This window comes from Ammospiza caudacuta, chromosome 6 (assembly GCF_027887145.1).
Source record: "Ammospiza caudacuta isolate bAmmCau1 chromosome 6, bAmmCau1.pri, whole genome shotgun sequence".
In the NCBI taxonomy this organism is placed as follows: domain Eukaryota; kingdom Metazoa; phylum Chordata; class Aves; order Passeriformes; family Passerellidae; genus Ammospiza; species Ammospiza caudacuta.
The window spans coordinates 32,223,181-32,234,218 of record NC_080598.1 but is presented as its reverse complement, the minus strand read 5'-3'; positions in this window follow the sequence as shown (position 1 = coordinate 32,234,218).

The window sequence follows — 11,038 nt, the reverse complement described above, 5'->3', positions numbered from 1 at the left end:
TGTTCTTTGACCTTTGCAGGGTGATAACTCTACAGAAAATGCTGTGTTCTCTCTGGGTCATGTGAGAAGCCTCTTTGGCATGAGCTTCTGAGAGCTGCTGTGGGCAGCAGAAGGTTGCCCAGTTGTTTGCCTAACTTCCAGCTGTGGATGCTGTACACCTACAAAAGGCAATTGCACCTTCAGCTGAGGTGAGTATGCTTATTTTGTATCAAAGATTATATTTTAAATAATTTCTTTCATTAGGTTGTGCTCAAGTTCTAACATCATAGCTTTAAACTGCTCAATTAGTGACATGCACTAGTCCTTCTTCCTACATAATGAATATGAAGATTTAATTCAGGAGATGGTTAGGAAAGTGGAAAGTAAGAAATAAGGTGCTCAGGAATAGCCAAGGATTAATGAAAGAGTCCAAGACCCTCATGCACCCACAGGACACTCACTGGGGTGTCCTGAGTGTTCCAGCCCAGAGGAGCACCCCAAGTGGGCATGGAGGACAGCAGGGATTCACCAGGCAGCACCGCAGCTAAGGGGCACCTGAAACCATCTCCCAAGGGATGTTTGAAGCCTGGATAGTCCTGGACTGCTGGCCAAGCTCTTGTGACCACAATGCATCAGCAGAGAAATCATAAATAAGTATCTGTGTGTTCAGCAGCCCTTGGATATGGGGATTTGTTTGTTTACAGTGTGAGCTCTGTGAGTGCTCAGTGCTGTGGCTATGCCACTGCTTTTTAGTTTGGATTGGTGCACTCCATTTACTTTGTTCCCTTTTTCTTCAACTTGTACTTGTTGTGATTGGACCCTGATTCAGTCTGAAGAGGCAGGATGTGCAGTTTATGGTCTTCACTTGCAAGGGAAGAGAGCTGGACTTATTTCCTTGCTTAGCATCACGCTGTAAGATGCAGGTGAGCCAATTTCTGCCTCTCTTCCACCATCCTGCTAAAACTCTGTTACTGCCTGCCTGGACAGAGCTATTGGCTTTTTTGTATGGTGCAGATGTGCCACAAAAATTTCAAGAGGACTGTTGAAAACCCTTTGCTAATTTGTGCTTTACCCATCTGCCATCTTTGGCAGCTCCTTAGGCCCATGTGGGCTCAGGTCTGTCTAGAACAGCAACCTCTGGGTGGTTGGATCCCAGTTTGGGTGCCAAACATATTCCTATTCCTCATGAAGTTTTGCTGACTTTCTGGGCTGGTGGAAAGCTTGTGTGTTAGGCACTGCTGTGTTATTGGTATTCCTGTGGTCAGCCCCTGTGCTTGGGGCCTCTCTAGGCACCCAGGCAATGGCAAGCCAAACCCAGCAGTGCAGTGCTTTTGTCTTGCTTTAATTAATTAGAGTAGGACACAACTATTAGCAGCATGTTTTTGTTTCCATTTGTTCTGACAGCAACCAAAGGAAGCCATTATCTCTGCGAGAGGATGTTTCAGCAAGTGCTGTGGTAAATAAAGCTAACAGGATCAGTGCAAAGGAGAGGATCACATTCTCTTAAGGACAGCAATCAATAATCAGGCTGTTACATGCCAAATCCTTTCAAGAGGCATGATAGCGAGTTCACACTCAGATCAGCCTTTAATCTTGGAGGATCACTGACCTCTCTACTGGCTGATATATTTCCCACAGTCTACCTGCTCGGTTACACAGGTCCCCCTGTAAGATATGCGGCAGTTCTTTCAGTGCCTTTGGACACAAAGAAAATAAGTTGATGGTGCCCACCTGTCCCTTTTGGCCAAGGCATTTCTGTATGGATCAGGCTAAAGATGGAATGCCAGGTCTGGGCTTCACGCTGAATAATGTTTTTCAGCCTTCCCTGCTCCGAGAGCAGCAGCAATGCTGAGCACACCATAGGGTCCTAGAAACTGTGTGCTCCTCTGGCCCCTAAGGCAGAGAGAGCAGCCTCAGTTTTAACTTTCCTGCAGTGCTTGGCTGCAAGCAACATTATTATTGGAAGCAAAATGACACTGAAAACCTGTTCTTCATGCTGACAAATAAAATACTTAAGCAATGTGAAGTTGGTTAAAACATCTTAACATTTTTTTGTGCAACCCTAGAGAAAAATGACTTCAGGGTGTTCATTCTTGAGATCTCCAGTGTTTCCTATACTCCTCATTTTAGTGTAAGCCTTTTATCTTTGTTGTTTGGTGCAAAGGTGTGGGCATTAGATGAGCTGCTCAATTCCATTTTATAAACAAAAGAAGTTTGTAGCCCTCAGGGATTTGCAGAAAAGTTTGAAAATGTGATCATAAATTTCAGGAAACCAGAGTGCAAGCAGGAAAAGCTCAAATGTTTATAATTTTCTGTGAAAAACAGAACAAAATGCCTTGCAATTTTAAAGCTGGGATTCTCTGGAGCCTGATGCATAATTTTTGAGTATGTGGGGTTGGCAGTGCTGGAAAGGATGCTTTTCTTTCCCCAGATCATGTTTTTCTGCTGGGAATTTTAATTAATGTGTTTGGCCACATCCTTCAGCCCTGCTGGGCAGCAAAACCTCTCCAAGGTCTTGCGGCCCGCTGTCCTCGTGGGGAAGGTCCAAGGAGCTCACCAGGGGCAGGACCATCCCTTGCCCCTGCTCAGTTGCAGCCAGGGTGTGAACAGCTTGGCTTGGAGGATTATCTCCCACCTGCAAAGCTTGCTGCAGGGGTGTGATCTTCCCTGAGGACTGGTGAAGGACAGGGGCTCTTTCCTCCAGGGGCTTGTTTGCGCGGCTGGTCACTCCTATGAGCAGGGCCCCAGCATGACCCTGCTCTCAGCAGGGCACAGAAAGGCACAGTGCCTTCCCAGAAATCCTGCAGGGATACAGCAACGCTGCTGGGCTTTTCCCTCTGCTTCTCCCTTCCCAAGCCACCTCCCTTGGGCACTGCTCTTTCATATTTTTAGAAAGCACAGTTGATGTTTTTCAGCGCTGGCTTTGCACGTCAGCAGCCATTGCACAATGAGCTCTCAGGGGCCATTTATTTCACAAGCCAGGGTGGAACCCTGTGACAGTGCTTTCCGTCACCTCCTCAAGAGCACTCTGGGCTCCATTGCTTCAAAATGGCAACTATTGTTCATCCCATGCCCTGCTTGAAACCAGGCCTCCCCCAGACACGTTTCAATAGCTCTACTCTGTGATCCATTTATCCCCACGTGCTTTCAGGGGGAGTGGGGAAGGGCTCACTCCTGTTTTAGGGACCAATGCAAGCAGCCCCTTTCTCTGCCTCTCAGCTTTCTGAGCTACTTCTAATTTAATCTAGTATGAGCCCCTTGCAGAGCTGGAGGATCTGGAGGCTGGCCATGCTCACTTTAACAAGGTCTGTGCTGCATGTGCACGGACCAGCCCATCATTTACAGTATGATGCCTGCAAACAGGGAAGTTATTATTTGAATTTATAAAAAAAAAATCAGCCCTCTGGATAAAGGAGGGCAACAATGAGCATCACTTTGTTTTACAGCTAGAGGGTGACTGTGGAGACCGGGGGAGAAATTTATTACCTTTGGTAAAAGAATTGGCAAGACAAGTAGAAAACTTCAGGGGCTACAGGCTGGCTGGGCAAGGTCTGGACGCCCTCCCTCACTGGCTGGCCTTGGGTACTCTGTATGTTAATACGGTGTACCCCTATTAACATTGTATATCCATCATTTCCCACTAAAATATCTTATTACACAGAGCTTGTTTCTCCACCCCTCTATTGTAAGCACCTGTGAGTCGTGTGGGTCCTGTGGAACCAACCTTGGCTAACCTATGCCACCTCTAACTAATCTTTCAGGGCTCTGTTTTCACATTTTCCCAGCTGGGCTGAGCACCCTTCCAAATTGTCAGTCGGTGCCACCCACAATGATTTATATTCCCTGAGAAATACAGTTGTAACTATTTCAACTACAAGAGACCTCGGAACCATAAATATCTCTAAAGTTGTGAAGAATGCCCCAGTCTGGGACCACAATAATCCTGCCTCCCTAAATTTTTCCCATTATATTTTCCTGAATTTGCCTATATCTGATACTTAGCTGGAATGATGTATTCCATTCCATATGTACTTCTAGCATGTGCCCATCTGCATGGCACCCTATCTGCTTCCCTTGACAGGATGCCCACACTTCCAGAGTATACCAAAACTCTTTTCTCCCACTAAAGCTTCTCCCTGGGCAAACACCTTTTTTGGTTTTTCCTGTTCCTCCCTATATTTGCTCTTCCAGTTTGAAAATAAGCTCACCATAAGCTCATGTTATTTGTGTTTGTTTTGGGCTGGTTCAGGGCTTTGCTAGCAAAGAGGGCACAATTCTTGCAGGTTCTTAGGACAATGTGCTTTATTTCAGGCTGTACATAGCATGTGCAGCGCTGCATTCACCCACAGAGGTATATAAAGGGTAATGATAATGTTGCCCAGAAGGCTAACACATCAAAGGCCTAGGAGTAGTTAAAATGTATTACGAGCTGTTGGCAGAGATTGTGGGGGGTATTCGTGTGTTGCTGATTTGGACAGCCCGAGTAAATGAAAACCCTCTGGATTAATTGGTACACCAAAGAGGTTTGGAGGAAAATGGAGGCTGATGGAAAATGACAAACATGGGAAAACACAGATAGCTGTGTGTGCTGACCTGCTGTGGGGCACTGCTGATTAACTTGCAGCTCCCTACCGTGCCCTGGAAAACCAGGCAGAGCTGGGGGTGCCCCGCCAGCAGCTCACCCAGCACTTTGGTGGGAGCAGACTGAGCCCCACAGGCAGCATCTGCAGTGCTGCTATTCTAGCACAGCCAAGAGGGTAGTTAGAGGTTAGAGGTGAGACTTACCAGGTGTCTTGTGACACCTGGACACCACAGGACAAGAGTTTAATTACTTTTAATGATGTGGGGTGCTGGGGGAGGGAGAGGAGGCTGTATGGTGCCTGGTGTCACAGAGTAACTGGAGCCGGGAACTTCAAAACTGATTTCCCACAGAATCTGCTGACTGAGTCAGATGACAACCAGAATTGAATGATACACTCCCATCTGTAGTAAGGACACCCATATTCCAACTATTGTTTTGTGGTTTATTATTGACACTTCAATTTTACATAAATGGCATCTAACCTGAGTGTTACAGTGGCAGCCATATGAACTCCAATCCTACCAGCTCAGTACAAGCTAATTGAGCAGCTGGAGCAGGAGCACTCAGCACTCTGTAAGGGCATGATTTACCTGGCAGCACCAGGTAAGCCATGCCCTTACAGACCCCCTGCCCAGTGGTTGGGGCAGGTATCCTCATGCTGAAGATAGAGGTCAGCGGGGGGGTCTTTCATACATCCACACTGAGGCTGCAAAAGAGAGTCCCTGTCTTCTTTCTGCTCAGCAGCTGTGCTCGCCAATGGGTTTTTACAAGAATTGTGCCTAAGCCAACCTGCCACAACTTGTGCTGGTGTCAGTGACCTCTCATCTGGACATCACATGGCTCATCCTGCCAAGTACTTCTGTCTTGTCATGGTCTGACCTACTCATCGCTCACTCTGGTAGAAACACTTTTTTACTGCTAGTCTTGACAGGACACCTCCAATTTGGATGGTTTTCTGTTCTGTTCTACCAGTTCCTCCTGCAGCTCAGGAGTTTGTTTTATTCCTGTACTCAACTCCACACTTTGCCTATTTCTCTCTTGCAGACTTGGGGAATCCTTGTCACGGGAAGAAAAGCACAGAAGGTGGTGTGCCTCTGATCACCTGGTGATTTACAAGGTCTCTTTCTTCTCTCATTATCACTGCAGGGCATGGAAGAGGGGAAGAAAGAGGCTGCTGTAACTGGCAGGTTCTCCCAGCTGTGTGTCCTTCTGGCACCTGTGTGGGTGTGATGGGGATTGAAGGTAAAACAACACAATTCCAGAGGGGTCTTTCTCTGTCTTTTTCCTAAATATAATTATAAGAAAACTAGTCAAGTAAAACCAGCAGAGAGACAGAGAAGGAAAGCACGTTGCTGTATGCACAGGTGGGATTGCTCCTCTCCCCAGGACCTTCACCCAAGCCAGTCAGGCTCCTGTCTTGTCTCCCAGCTCATTGTCACAGATTATTTAAAACATGGCCCAGCTCTGCAGCCTCTGTCACTACCCATCCCACTGTCTTTCTGCTGGCAATCTCCTCTTCTGTGGGTGTCACAGGAAAAAATCTTGCCTTCTATTTGTGTTGGGGGGCATTGTAGCAGGATGGGAGAACGCATTTTTAATATAGTGAGGCCATGAGAATGAGCATCACCAACTTTTTTTCTGACATGATTCTGAAAAATTCCTTGCTTTTCCCATAAATCCAAGACATTTATAAAGAATCTGTTTTCAGACCAGTTTTGAAGCTGAAGGCAAGCATCAATTTTAAAATATATTTTTAAAGCAAATAACATTATCATTTATAATGTTAAACTTAAATTTTTAAGTGCTCTCATCCTTGGAAAAAAGAGAACACTTCATTTTTTGGTGACTAATGATGAAGTGTGTTCTAAAGGTGACTGAGCATAGCACAAAAAGTCCTAAAAATATTTATTAGCTTATCAAATGTAATTAATTGAATTTGGTTGCTAATGGTTGTGACTTTGCAAGTGAGAAGCACTTTTGGTTAGCTAGACAGTTTCTTACCAAAGAACAAAAATCCAACATTAAAACATACGCAGCTTACTGAATAATCATGTTATTTGTCAGACAAGCAGAAGTATCATCACTGAAGTGCTTCCAAATGCCAAACTGGGTAATATGCATAATTAGGCTCCATTTGATTAGATATGTGCCCATGGTAACAGCCACACTCAAGATCCATATATTAGTCTTGAAATAATCTTCAAGGGGGATGATGGCAACCTCTGAAGCTTCAGAGAGGAGGCTTTTGGAACATAACCTACACACCAATTTTCTCTCTTCCCGTGGTTATACTTTATCTTATTATCTTCTATTTTTAAAACAATGCATACCTTGGTTCTCAAAGGGGCTGTACTGCTTCCTCGAAGTGTCAGTATGCTTCTGTCCCTACAAGGAAGATCTCTTACTCATCTTCATCACATAAAGACTCAAACCTTCCTATATTTAGGGATGAAACTCAGCAATTGGCAAGGCTGCTGCAAGCTGTTTCGAGGAGGTGGCAACAATCATCACTGGGAAGGCCGCCCATCTCAGATCCACGCTCCTCTTGCAGCTCAGGACAGCCCTGTCATGGATTAAGTCTTCTGCATGTTCTTTTAGGCTTTTGCAGGAGCCTTATGAAGAAACTGCAATGTTTCAGCAAGAAACTGATTTTGCATAAGATACAAGCTTCAGAGAGCCTGTAAGCCCTGAGCTCCGGCCAACCCACAGGGAATGAGTCCAGAGGGTACTGTTTGGGCAGCCGTGGAGTGCAAGAGAGTGTTCAGCTGTAGATGCAATATGAATTGTCCCTGCAGTTTATTCTTACATGGTTAGAGGGTGAATGAGTTTGGAACTGTTGGAGGCAATCAGAGAATTAGCAGAATGAAATATTATTATGCATTATTTATAATAAAAGAGAGAAATATATCTCCTGGTGCAACACTGTATGTCCAGGGATGATGATAGGTGCTGCTTTTGCAGAAATGCCAGCTGGGAAATATCTAAGAGAGGGGTTTTTCCCTCAGTAAGGAAGAGATCAAGATACAGAAAATTCCCCCAGGTGAAGGTACCAGGGAAAGACTGGTCTATAGCAGGGAAACCAAGGCAATGGGTGCTGAGAATCTGGCAGGAGAGGAGCATAGAGTCCTGGCCAGTTTGGTCTAGAGGGCTAAGGTGTATGTGGCTAATCTGGTCATGTCAGCTATCCCACCAGTGCAAAAGAGCCACAGTGGATCCCTTACAGTGTCCTCAGCTTACAGGAACAAGACAGGACCTAACACCAGGGGACTCTGAAGGTATGTCATGGAGAGGAAGTCAACACTGAAAGACTGTGAAAAATAAATATACAGAGATGTTTTAGAATGTCTTTTAGCTTTTTGGAAGAAGAAGGCTATTCTAAACAAATGGGAAACAGAACAGCTAAAAAGCTTTGGTGGGCAGAGAGGGAGCACAGGGGAAGATTTTATTCCCTGGTTTAGCTGTTGCCTGGCACAGAGAACTCCCAGGAGCACTTTCTGTAAGGGACCAGTGACACAACCAGCCATATTTGTAGGCCTCAGCTGGACAGCAAGAACACTGTAGGAGAGTCCATACAGTCATCAAACTGTTACTGGATGCAGCGTTAGGTTTACACTTACTGAGGTGAAAGTAGGTACGTGGATCCACCTTGGGCATGCAGTGCATGATTAGGAGCATGTCATCTTTCTCCATATTAGCATGTTCTTAATTATGCTCAGGGGAGAGGATTTTCAGCAACGTAAATTAACATCACAGGTCAAATTATACTGCAGCTGTGAAATTCCTACACTCTTCCTTCTTTTTTTTAAAGTACATGCTGTTTTTAACACTTGTTCCCAAAACAGGAGATTATTCAAACCAGTTTCTTTTATTCACATCAGCACCAAACCCTGGGTCTGCCCTGGAGGAGAGCAGGAGGACTCTGAACTGGGTTGTGTGTGAATCCTGTGGTGATGGTAGAGATGGCTGTGCCAGCCCTAAACACCCTCTTTTTAAGGTAACTTGTGGACAGCCATCACCTGTGTTTGACAGTGCACTTGTACTGGATACTCCCAGGCATGTGGGACCTCCTACAGACTGAAGGGCATTCTCTGGTCATTGGGCTGGAGGCCTGGCAGCTCTCTGGGGGTGAAACCAGCCCTGAGAGTGTCCTGCTGGGGGTGCCACTGAAAGGCATGGTGGATGTGCTGTGTGTGGGAGTGACAGTGCTCACACACACATGCATATATAAGCAGTATTGGTCCCTCCTGTGATAAATGGCTCTAACTACAGCTTTGTGAAATTTTGAATTTCTGTTTTTCAGAACAGAACAAACTGGGGCAAAAATTAGGAAAAATTGTTTCCTGGAATTATAACAGTGATGCTCAGAAATGTTTCCCTGTTCTGTTTTGACATTTTTTTGGATCAAAGTGAAGCATTTTGACATTTCTGAGGTAGGAATGTTTTGTTTCAATTTATTGAACTGACATGAAATGTTTAATTTCAAGTCTGCTTAACATTAAAATAGGCAGTGCCTTTCCTTGGGTTTGGGTCCCATTCTCTCCTCTGGTCTGTGCTCCTTGGGAGCTCTGCCCAGCTCCCATAAAGCTTGGGCAAGGTCCACATTGTTCTCAGTGAGTGCTCAGCCACAAGCCCCAAGCACAGGAAGGAAAAAAAAAAAAAAAAAAAAAAAAAAAGAGGCCTTTTCGGGAAAGTTCCTTTCCACGCTGAACTCAGCTGAAATGAAAAAAAATTGTGGTAGTTGAAGCAAAGTGCTTGGTTCCAGTTCACTGTGACAAAACATCATTTCTTGTCAGCAGCATCCCTCTCTTCCCATAGGCACTTTTTGTGTTGCAGAAACTGTTTTCTGATTTAAAAAGATCTCCCAGTGGGTTCCCACTAGGTGTTAATGTGATCTACACAATAAGCTCCAGAAGGTCTGCAGGCTGGAGGTAGTGGAGGAGCTGCCCTTTGGTGTTGGTTCAGCAGATTTCCCAACAAGCTGAAGACCCTATTTGCCTGCCTGGGGACTAGCTGGGGCTGGGGCAGCCTCTGGTTCAGCTGTCCTCAAGGGAGGTGAGGAGGCTGCAAAGGGACACGAGTGTCTCCTGGGAATTCAGCAGACTCTGCTCTTTTCTGCAGGTGGCTCTAAGGTCTTCCTGGGATTTCTGATGAAATTTATGTAAAAGTCAGTTTAGAAGTTGCTTTGGTTCATTCTCAACAGCTCTTTATAGGATGAAGCAGATCCTAGTACTTACTGTGAGGGATAATTGAACTCCTTGCCCTCCCCCTTTCCTGGGCAACAGCTTCAAAAGATCTCTGATTTTGCTCACCAATCAAGCAATCTCATTTGCAAAACAACTGCAAGGGCCCTGCAAAAGCAGAAGGACAGCTCCTTTGTTAAATAGTGCTTTTTGGTGACACAAAGGAATCATAAAGGTGATGGAACTGCAGACTGGACAGCCACATTTCCTGGACTGTTCAGGCTGGCTTCCCTCCCCCTCCCAGCTGAAATTTCAGACCCCGAATCTAAGGATTATGCAAGGCTCGAGCCCAGTGAGAACAAGATGCACTGCAACTATTCTTAGCTCCAAAAATTATTCCTGGCTCTGCTTTGAAATCTGAACCAGGGTTAATTTCTCTCCCCCTTCCCCCGGTCTGTTTCCTCTCCTCTTTCATGTACCTATTTGCATAGACTGTCATCGTTAGAATTTCCATTAAAATTGAAAGCCTCCTTCCTGCATGTCACCTCTGGCAGCCCCCTTCCGCTTGCCCTGCGTGACTTTTGGAGGGCTGGAGAGCAAAGGTCCCGTGCTAGCATCGCCTCTGAGCCCCGCGTTCCCCTGCCCTCACTCCTGCTCCTCTGTTGCTATAGGAACATCCATCAACTCTGGAGTGCCAGAGAAAAAGAACAGAGAGTTATCTTAATTATTTAATGATTGATTAATATATGCTTATAGAGCACTTCAAAACAGTGCATAATTTTGTGAATTGTTTATTAACTGGGCAAGTGGTATAATTTGCTGAACATCCTCCACTCTCATTGTTTCAATGGGAGGAAAGGGTGGTAGGCAGCTTGCAGGCTTGGTAACAGTTATATTACTAAGAGTGCTAGTAGTTCTGCTTCAGGAAAATAATTAAATCAAGAGCCTTCACCTCAAGTTTTCATAGGCAGGGCTGCTCTCAACACCTGCCACTAAGGTTACTCAAACACCTCCATTATAGACCTACGTTCAGCTGTTCTTTGGCAAGTTTCACCCACCTGGAAAGAAGGATTGAGTTTATTCTCCTAAAGGCTGAATAAAAAGAGGAGGCAGAGAGTGCTTGCAGCTGGTGGTGAAACATGGCTGGCTGGTACAGGAGCCTCAGCTGCACCACTCTGCTGAGTGATGGTGTTTTTGCCAGAAGGCCACAGAGGCCTTTTGATAAAATTCGTGTGCTCTGTGCCTGTAGTATCAGGTTGGAAGGACTGTGTAGGCAGGCTCTGTCAGCTGATGAGGA